The following is a 10793-nucleotide window of genomic DNA, read 5'->3' on the forward strand; positions in this document are numbered from 1 at the left end:
TGGTTTCCTTTCCTAAGCTCAGCAGACGGTCTAGCCCAGCTCTTCACCGTTTAGTAGAAAAGAATTCAATGTTTGTCGAATGAATCCAGTATATAAAATTTCTCTTTTTATAGATGATCTGGCAAATAGTAAGATCTCTTAAGGAGAAGGTGAAATGAGAATTGTTGTAACGTGCTTTGCCGATCCTGTGTTCTTTTGAGCTTCAGCCAACAAAGTAGCTAAGTAGATGTTGCTGGTAAGTGCGTTAACACCCTTGCTATAGGTCAGCTGATCATCCTCGGATGTCTCCACGCTGACTAGGCACCTTCCTGCTCCACCCACCTCCTTGCAGAAATCAAATTAATCTACTATTAGAGGGACCACACCACAACTCTCATGGGCCCTTTGCCTTTGTAGGTCCCCCCCCCATTCGGATAGAATATTTGTGGGCCCAGTTATGGGCTGAAGTGTATGGCCCACCCCCAGCCCCACAAATTCACCTGTTGGAGTCTAACCCCCAGGACCTCAGAATGTGACTGCTTTTGGAGATAGAGCTTTTAATGAAGTAATTAAGATAAAATGAGGCCACGAGGATGTCCCTAATCCTATCTGACTGGGGTCCTTATAAGAAATGATTAGGACACCCAGAGACATCAGGGGTGAGCTCACAGAGGAAAGACCATGTGAAGAGGCAGCGAGAAGACGGCCATCTACAAGCCAAGGAGAGAGGCCTCAAAGAAGCCAATCCTGCTGACACCTTGATCTTGGACTTGCAGCCTCAGAACTGTGAGGAAATAAATGTCTGTTTAGTAAGCCACCTAGACTATAGCACTTTGTTATGACATTCCAGGCAAACTAATCCAGGCCCTAAAAACTTTCATTTATTTCTGATGTGACAAAAAAACTTAAAATGTCTTTGACCCTAAACGTTTATCTTTTTCTGGTTTTAAAAGAAATTGGAACATTTCTGTGGGCCCCTTCAAGTATGGTGGGCTTTGAGCACAGTGTCCCTCGTACCTGTTGGAGAAGTCAGCCCCACCATCACTGAGAGCACCTGGACCATTTTGCACTGAAACTGGTTTTCCCACTGATGCTGGTTTCCATCCCTGTATTCCACCCAGGGTGCCCTGCACAGCAGCTCTCATTTCATTATGACCCAAAGCCAGACCGCTGGGATAAACAAGTTTTTCCATTTTGTAATCCAGCCTCCTCCGAGAACCTTTGAGGGGTGAGGCAATTTAGAAATACTTTGATAAATGCCGATTTAATAATCAGCAAGGAGGCCTCAGACAATGATTCATAGTCAGAACAATGTGGCCTCCAGGTGACTGCCCCAGCAGTGGGCAAAATCTCTCAGTCCCCTTGATTAAACTCATTGATGCATTTGAAATCCAAGTAAGATTCCAGAGGTGGAAAGGACTCGTAAGAGGTCACAGAGAGTGTTTCACTTAGCACGAAGCAATTATACAAATTTTATGTGTGACTTTGATGAGACAGAGGGGTTATTCATTAGATCAAGAAGCCACTTGAGCTCTCTTTATTACCTTGCCATTGTCCCCCAGTTCGGCAGGGCTTGGGCAGGGCTGGGGCCCAAAACAAGAGGATTCTGTGGGGAAATGTGGGCCCATCCAGTGTAGAAGGGGGCTGGACATGTCAGCCGGGGGAGGCATCTACAAGAACACAGAGACATGAAAGAGGCTGGCATACTCAAGGCAGGCAAGTGGGTGGGACCGAGTCAGGGATGCAAAAGGAGAAGAGAGGACCTAAAGGCAGAAGGGGCTAGACTGGTCCTGGGGGGCTCTTAAGCATCCCATGGGGCTGAGCTTCACAGAGCCCATTCCCAGGAGATCCTGATGTTTCCAGAACAGGAGATGTGAAGCTGTGTGTAGTGGACTGAATAATAACCACCACCCCCCCAAAAGATGTCCATGGCCTGATCCCCCAAATCTGTAACTATGTGACCTTAAATGGCAAAAAGGGAATTTGCAGATGTGATTAAGACAAAGGTTTTGAGATGAAGGGATTAACCTGGATTATTGGGTGGGATCAAGACTCAGAGGAGGAGATGTGAAAAACAGAGGCAAAAATAAGAGAGAGAGAGAGAGAAAAAAAAACTGGAAAGGCAAGAAAGCAGAGCCTCTTCTAGAGCCTCCAGAAGGAGCATAGTCCAGCTGACCTATTTTAGGATGGCCCTCCAGAACTGTAGTATAATACGTTTGTGGGTTTTTTTTAAGGCCACCCAGTTTGTGGTCATTTGTTACAGCAGCCATAGGAAACTAATACATGTGTAAGAAATGGCATCACATCCGACCCTGAGCAGGCACAACTGTCTCCTCTGGAGATACGATCATTCTGCCCAAGGGTCCCCAAGACCAGCCAGCCCACAGCCAAATCACCGTACTCCTAGTTTTTCATCTTCGACAGGAATCTTAGTAGTAAGTTGGGAAAGGCTGTCTCAGGGGCTGCTAGCCCCATACAATTTTAAACCAGAAGTCCACTACTGCAACTTGATAGATTTTTTTTTTAACTTGATAGATTTTTAATAATATTCAAAACAAGAGTAGTTGCCATGGCAAATACCATAAATATCACTTCAGCAACTCAGAGATGCTATCGCTTAAATAATTAATTGAGGTGTTGGCTGTTTTCGCTGCCCTGTGGGTAAACACTGGCTGTATGTGATCTTTTTTTAAGACAATTGACTCTAGATGTTTACTTCTGTGCCTTTTAAATATAATATCCAATGCTTCCAAGGAAATGCTTTTAGTCATAAGTGAGTTCTGTATTCTTCACTTAATCAAGTGATTCATGTGGCCCCAGAGTCACTGGGGAGAAGTTAAAAGATGGCAGTCTTCAGCTCGGTTCATAGAAGGAATTTCCATGAATTAGATTTGGGGAATGGAAGCCACAGGCTGGACCGTTCTGTGGATGAAGCAGGATGGTGTGAGATACGGACAAGATCTTTCCTTGCCCTCAGAAGTTACTCAAGAATGAAGCGCTTGCCACGAAGATGACACACCTCTCCGGGTTTCACCTCTCCAGGGCCACCATCAGAGAGGAGCCGATGTGCAGCATGAAACTCTCTGCTGTCCCCACGGAAAGAGAGGCCAAACCGGTCAGAGGCTCCTGCCATTGAGAGCGGGGCCGGGAGAGTCAAGGTTGATTGCCTTTTGTGCAGAAAACGCTGATGCTGAAGAGCCAAAACCATACTTTCCTCCTCATCTCTCCCTGGGACCTTCCCCTTAAACTGCCTTTCCTTTGAGAGCCAGGGTAGCATCGCTAAAGTCCGAGAATGGTGAACAGCAGCATGTCTATACTCGAAATTCAAGAAAGAAAAGGGTTGACTGTTCTTGGCCATAGTAACCACCACAGTCAGTTTTTATTTTTTTAATTGAAGTATAGGTGATTTACAATATTTCAGGCATACAGCAAAGTGATTCAGTTATGTGTGTGTGTGTGTGTGTGTGTGTGTGTGTGTATTCTTTTTCAGATTCTTTTCCATTATAGGGTATTATAAGACATTGAACATAGTTCCCTGTGCTATGCAGTAGGTTCTTGTTGCTTATCTATGTTATATACAGCAGTGTGTATCTTTTAATCTCAAATTCCTAATTTATCCCTCCCCTCGCTTCCCCCTTGGGTAACCATAAGTTTGTTTTCTATGTCTGTGGGTCGATTTCTGTGTTGTAAATAAGTTCATTTGTATCATTTTTTAGATTCCACATGGCATTTGTCTTTCTCTGTCTGGCTTACTTCACTTAGTATGATAATCTCTAGGTCCATCCATGTTGCTGCAAATGGCATTATTTCATTCCTTTTTACGGTTGAGTAGTAGTCCATTGCATATATGCACCACATCTTCTTTATCCATTCAATGGACATTTAGGTTGTTTCCATGTCTTGGCTATGGTAAATAGTGCTGCTAGGGACATTGGGGGGCATGTGTCTTTTCGTATTAGAGTGTTCTCCAGATATATACCCAGGAGTGGGATTGCTGGATCATCTGGTAACTCTATTTTTAGTTTCTAAAGGAACCTCCACAGTCAGTTTTTAAACTTGTCTCCATTGGTGAAAAACATCTTCCTCCCATCGGTGGGTATACTTTAAGAACCAATCAATCAGTAACAGCTAAATCCCAGTCAGTAACCACCGTTCCACACTTAAAGGACAACTATTCCTTTGAAGAAAGTCCTTCAATCCCCGAATCCATGCTTCTCAAATCCTATATAAGATCAGCAGCTTGCTTTTTTACAGACTCATGGGTCCAACAAGCATATCTCTCCCTTTCTTAGAGAGCAATGCTCTCAGCTCTGGTTTCAGATATCTACAGTAGAGGTTGCCTCTTGCTTGAAAGTAGCTGAACCACTAACCCCACAAAGTCAGCGGTATGCTGGTAAATTTTTAACAACCAGCTCTCCAGATGGAAAAAAAAAGTTCTGATGTGTGGCTTTTGCCAATTCCCATGGTATAAATACTCCCACCAAGGCTATTTCAAGATGCCAAGGCAACATCGATCTGCTCACAGAATTCCCCAAAATTTAATAATCGGCTCTTATGAGGTGGTTCTTGCCATCTCCATCATACCACTGACTTAGTGCTGAGGATGGAAAGGCTCCATCATTATCCAGTGGTAGAGTGGGTATCACGGAAGGTGGATGGGCTTAAGTTACACTGTTGACAGCATCTAAGAGGACTGCCTACTTGGCAAGAGAGCCCAGAAGCAGGAGGTCAGGAGATGGACCACAGTGGTGGGAGCTGAGGGGTAGATGAGGCTATCAAGTCTTAGCTTGTTCTCCCGTCCCTGGACACATGAGAGCCAGCATGTGGATGCCTGCTGCAGAAAGAGAACTCATGGCTGCTCCAAGCAGACAGAAGATCATCCATCAACAGTCACAGGTCCAGCACCTTGCTTCCACAGAGAGAGAGTTGCCATATATGGGAGCCATGGTTCCACCAAACCAGGAGGGGACAGCCGATCCACACATAGGGATAGAGAAGGGGACAGATTTTCTCCTTTCCCTCCTTAGTGCCCCAACCCCAGGCCAGGAAGAAGGAGGCCAGACCCAACAGCCTCCATTCCAAGCCATTAGAGCCTGCCCAGAACTTTAAGTCAAATATGAGATTGAAACTAGTGAACAAGACTGAACCTCAATAATAAAATGAGATTTCTTCAGTAGGTGAGCAAGCCTGGAAGGTTATGAGATCCAGGTAAAGTTGTGGGAAGGGAGGCTGCTCCCTGGTGGGAAAGGCAGATGGATACAATCAGATCCTGTGGAAAGAGTACGGCCCCTGTCACAGCACTGCACAGGGATAGGCCCCCAAAGAGGAGTTGCTGAGACACCCAGCCGTCCCCAAGATCCCTGCCTCCATTCGAGGTCCAACCTCATTTAAAATGCCCTACAGACATTGCTCAGAGGGTTCAGGTTGCTGTGTGTGTTGGTGCCATGAAGAGCGCTCCCTCTTCATGGCACCAACAATGGAGCCATTCAGGAATCGAGGCTGCTGACAACTCTGCCACCTTCCCCGCATGGCTTTCAAAGTCAAAGTCACCCTGGGCATTGACGTCCAGCCAACAGATGGTCCAAGAGCATGGAAGTTAGGACATGGGGAGCTTCACCAGGCCAGACATGGTACACATCGATTCTGCCCAGATCACACTGGCGAGATGCAGTTACGGACACATTCCTCTGCAGAGGCTGGGGAATGTGACCCCGCTGAGAACTCAGAAAGACAAAGAGATGATTCAGGTACTCAGCTGGCAGTGTGCCACATCTGCATCCCTACAGATGCAATCACTCCTAATATTCTAGAGTTTACACTTCCACACGTTGTCTTATGCACATTTTTGTACTTTGTAACGGACTCATGGACTGCTTTATAAACTGCTTATTTCACAAGGCGGATTATAAACATCTTTTTTAGTCCACTGATACTTCTATATCATGAATTTAATGATTACACAGTAGGCCATTGGACGTAGATGCCATAATGTAATTAATCAGCCTATCATGTGACAAGGCCTGACTTGTGTGGGTAATTTTTTTCTTCTTCTCTAATTAAAAGTCTCATTTATTTTTATTCTTCTTTTAGTAATTCAAGTGCTTGATGTTTTGAGGTTCAACAGTATTTCCTAACCACTCAGATTGCAAAAACAAGCGTGGCGTTTAGTGTATTGTGGGCAGGTGGGAGGGGGTGAAGCACAGAGCAAATAATCACACACTTCAGTGTACAATGACAAACTAAGATGTTATTAAAGGGAAAGAACACAGTGCTGGGAGGGGATCACAGAAGAACCTGACTGAATGATGGATGGATTGGGAGGGCTTGGTCACAGGAGGCTCTTCCCTAAGAAAGTGGCATTTAGCTAAAATCTGAGGACTCTCTCAAACCTCTTACATCGCTGGTCTCGAGTCATCTTGCCAGGAGTTTAAAATTTGATGCTTACAACACTTAATTTGAAAGAGAATATATTTTGAATCATAGCATCAACAGCGAAAGAAACACGAGTTTAAATTCTGCTTTCGAGGTCAAGTCTCCTAGCAGAGGCCAAGCATGTAGGAAGGTGTCCCCAAGCTGCCTTATGCCTGCCTGCCATTCTTGGAAAGAACTGAGAGGGGAGAAAATTCCATCCATGCCAGCCAGGGGCCTTTGAGCCAAGAGTAACCAGACTGGGTCCTGAATGTCCCAGTCTGTGGCCAGTGCCTCTGGGTGGTGTGACTTTGCTGCTGAGCTGGCCCAGTGGGGCTGTGGAGACACATTCAGCCTGTCACTTGGTAAAGTTTTAGCAGAATTAAAAGGCTTTAAGTGGCTAAGAGTACTGGGCTGTGGAATTCTTTTCAGTTCCCACTGAATACTCACACCAAGACCCAACTGAGTGCCCAAAACCTGACACCATTACATAGGAAAGAATTCACTTCAATGAAATGAATCACTGATTGCAAACATAGCCTTCAGGCACTTGGGGCGGAGGTGGTTCTAATTTCTCAAGAACAAAGGCATGGCAGACTCTAGGTCCACCCACCTCACCACAAATAACTCAGTTTCATTTTTTATGGCTGAGTAATATTCCATTGTTATATATGTGCCACATCTTCTTTATCCATTCATCTGTTGATGGACATGTAGGTTGCTTCCATGTCCTGGCTATTGTAAATAGATCTGCAATGAACATTTTGGTACATGACTCTTTTTGAATTCTGGTTTTCTCAGGGTACAGAGTGAAGTAACTCAGAAAGAGAAAAAGAAATACCGTATGCTAACACATATATATGGAATCTAAGAAAAAAAAAAAAAGGTCATGAAGAACCTAGGGGCAAGACGGTAATAAAGACACAGACCTACTAGAGAATGGACTTGAGGATACGGGGAGGGGGAAGGGTAAGCTGGGACAAAGTGAGAGAGTGGCATGGACGTATATACACTACCAGACGTAAAATACATAGCTAGTGGGAAGCAGCTGCATAGCACAGGGAGATCAGCTCCAGCTCGGTGCTTTGTGACCACTTAGAGGGGTGGGATAGGGAGGGTGGGATAGGGAGGGTGGGAGGGAGGGAGACGCAAGAGGGAAGAGATATGGAAACATATGTAAATGTATAACTGATTCACTTTGTTATAAAGCAGAAACTAACACACCATTGTAAAGCAATTATACTCCAATAAAGATGTTAAAAAAAAAAAAAAAGAACAAAGGCATGGCAGTTTGACAGCTTTGTTGACTGTCACAGAAACTTCCCATGAAAGGGGGTCAGTTGCTTCATCCCCGGGAGGTCTGAAGAAGGTTTATTCTGGCCTTAAATGGGACATGAGAGGTGGAACCTTAGCAAAAAATGAGCCCTTCCTTATAGTAACTTTATCTTCTGCCTTCAAAGTGTTCAGAAAAGAAAGACCTTGCTGATCTTAAGGCCGCTCAGAAATTTCTGGAACACTCTCCTTAACGTGCAGGAATCTTCTAGAAAATGGTCTGACTGACTCATGCAAAGCAGGCAAAGCCTGGGGAAGCAGCTGTGTGGGTCCCACTAGCACGTGTGTCAGTGACCTCACGCCCAGGCCCTGTCCCCCACTCTCCCAGGTGGGTCCACTCTGATGCTATAACTTCAAGGCCATGAAAAGAACCCTCTGGTCCATAAATGAATGGAGTTGAGCAAATCTGTCCACACTGGTCATTTCAAAAGCAACACCAAATGCTATAGAGTAATGACCCTAGACCAGGAGCCCTGGGTCTGAATCCCAGCTCTGTCACCTACTAACAGTGTAACTTTGGACAAGCTCCCTAATCTCTCAGCCTCTGTGTCCTCATCTGTAAAATGACAATGATGACAAGATCTAACCCATAGTCTTAGTGGGAGGATTAAAGACGCTGATATATGGAAAGTACTCAAAATAGTGCTGGGTCGGTGGTAAGAGCTTAATAGGTGTCATTACTATTAAAGCATCCTTAAAAACCGTCTGGGCGGATGCGGGGCCGCCCTGGACAGCAGGCTTGGAGCACAGGGTCTCATCAGGCTTCACAAGCCCTTCATCTCCCAGGCTAGTGGGACAGATTCCAAAACGGGCTTCCCCATCCCTGGCTGCACACAGCACCCCTGCCCTCGCCCGCTTCCCGGCCCTGCTTGCCGGCTGTGCCCCACAGCCTCAGCTGTGGCCCTGACCACTGTCGGGGGATGTGGTGGTAGAACCATGTGGTCCTCAGGCAAAGTCCTTGGCCCCATTGACCCTCTCTGGTCTCCTGCCCATGGTCAGGATGACAACGCCCACCTCTCCGGGTCGCTGTGGGGATGGCACCAGCCAAACCCAGGCTTCAGCGCCCAGCCCCTGGATGCTGAGCCCTTATCCATGCCAGGTGACCATCTAGTGCCTGAGGAGAGGAACTGAATGGCTCCCATCTCAGGCGGCCGGGGATTCCGGGAAAGTAGGACTGGAAGATTCCACGGCAATTGTTAAATCCCAGGGACCACTCATTTTAAGAATCCCTTCTAAAGAATCCCAGATCCGGGCTCTCGGGGACCCGATGTGCATTTTTGAACAACTCGAGATGCTAGGGCCCTATTCCACGGTTGTCCCGTTCCTTACATTTTTAAAATTGCTCCTTTACCCCAACGTTTCCAAAAATGAATAGCAGTTGGAGGTAGAAAGGATAGGGCTGGGCTGGGCCTGACTCTTGTTGTATGTATCGTTGTTGCCAAGCTTCCATTTTATTTTCATTTCTTTTCCCTGGTTATTAAGCACCTGCATCGTTCCCTACGTGCTACTAAGGTCTGGGAATAGAAAGTAACAAAAGGTACACGGTCTCCGCCCTCGTGGGCTGTGGCAAGGCCAGAGAGGAACAAAGTGCAGTCATTGGACGGGAAGTGAGGAGGGCTTGGACCGGGGTCCTCATCCCCCCTGCACATCACCATCACCCGGCAGGCCTGGAAACTCATGACCAGGCCACCACACAGACTCTCAAATTCAACACTTCTGGGCCAGACATAGTGTTTTAAAGGTCCGTGGCACAGATTGCCCCACAGAGGGCGGCTTAACTCCCATTCCAAACTGGTTAGGATAATAAGACTGGGCCCCAAGAGGATGGGGAAACGTTTATTGCTCACATCCCAGGACTCCGGGGAGATCGGGTTGGCTGCAAGCCAGTCAAGGAGCTTGAGGGGGTGATGGGGGTGACTCTGGTAGGAGCAGACAGCAGATTGGGGTTCTGGCACATGGGCCAGGATTCGAACTTCCCACTGTGCCAAGGGAGGGGGGTCCCTCAGCCTTCTAACCAGCCTGCCCGAATGTGGGCAGATGGGGAGGGAGTGGATGGCGTCTGAAGACTCTCAGTGGCCAAATATCACGAACGGAGGCTTCCTTTATTTCATTCCCCAGGCAGCCAAGGCTGAGAACCACTGCCTGAGGCCACCAGTGTTTCCCCACCCCCCAAAAAGAAGATTCGAGGGAACTTGTTAAAACACTGATTCCTAGACCCTCACCCAGCCCCACTGGATAAGAATTTCCAGGAAAGAGGCTGGGAATCTGTGCCTCCGTCCAGAGGATGCTCATCCTCTGGGAAGTGTGAGAAAGCTGGGCTAGATGCTGGCCCAGCTGAAGATCACTTCTGCTGTGAGTCCCTTCACAGTTGACAAAGGGTTTTACACAAGCTGTGTCATTTGACTTTCATGCCAGCTAGGAGGTAGGGAGGCGGGATGTTCACGTTCATTTTCAGAAGAGGCGCCAGGAGCTCAGGGACGTCAAAGGACTCAGGCATCCACAATGCTTGTTGAAGGCCTGGAGACTCCCCTTTCAAGTGATACTGCCATGGATACCAGCGGCTCTGTCCTGGGGTGGGGGTCCCAGGGGAGATTCCCTTTAGCCTTCTGAGCTTGTATCTCCCACTGGAGATGTCCATGTCCTCTGCATTTCAGATCTCACCATTTTTGAGCTGATAGACACAACTACAAAAGCTTGGGAGTGTCTCCTATTGTCATGAGCCAAGGAGGTGCACAGTCTCAGAATGAGCCTCCCAGCCACTCTGTCCCCCTGTGGTCACCAGCCCTGTCACATGAGGAGTCAATTGGATTTGGAGAACTTATGGGTGTAATTCACCACTCTTCAGATAGAGTGTGTCTGGCACTAAATCAATGACTTCACACACATTCTTCTGTAGCAAAAAACCTCAGACGGGACCATTGTTGTTCAGCCCAGGAAGTAAGCTACCTACTTGTAAGAAGTTCGTTGATCTGGTCAGTTGAGAGGTCTGTGAGTTCCTGCTGACTTACCACATGGTCCTGGGCACTGGGCGGAGGGTGGAGCTGACTGTAAAATGACCACAGCACACATAGTGC

Source organism: Monodon monoceros, unplaced genomic scaffold, assembly GCF_005190385.1.
Source record: "Monodon monoceros isolate NGI ecotype Baffin Bay Population unplaced genomic scaffold, NGI_Narwhal_1 Super_Scaffold_16, whole genome shotgun sequence".
Taxonomy (NCBI): domain Eukaryota; kingdom Metazoa; phylum Chordata; class Mammalia; order Artiodactyla; family Monodontidae; genus Monodon; species Monodon monoceros.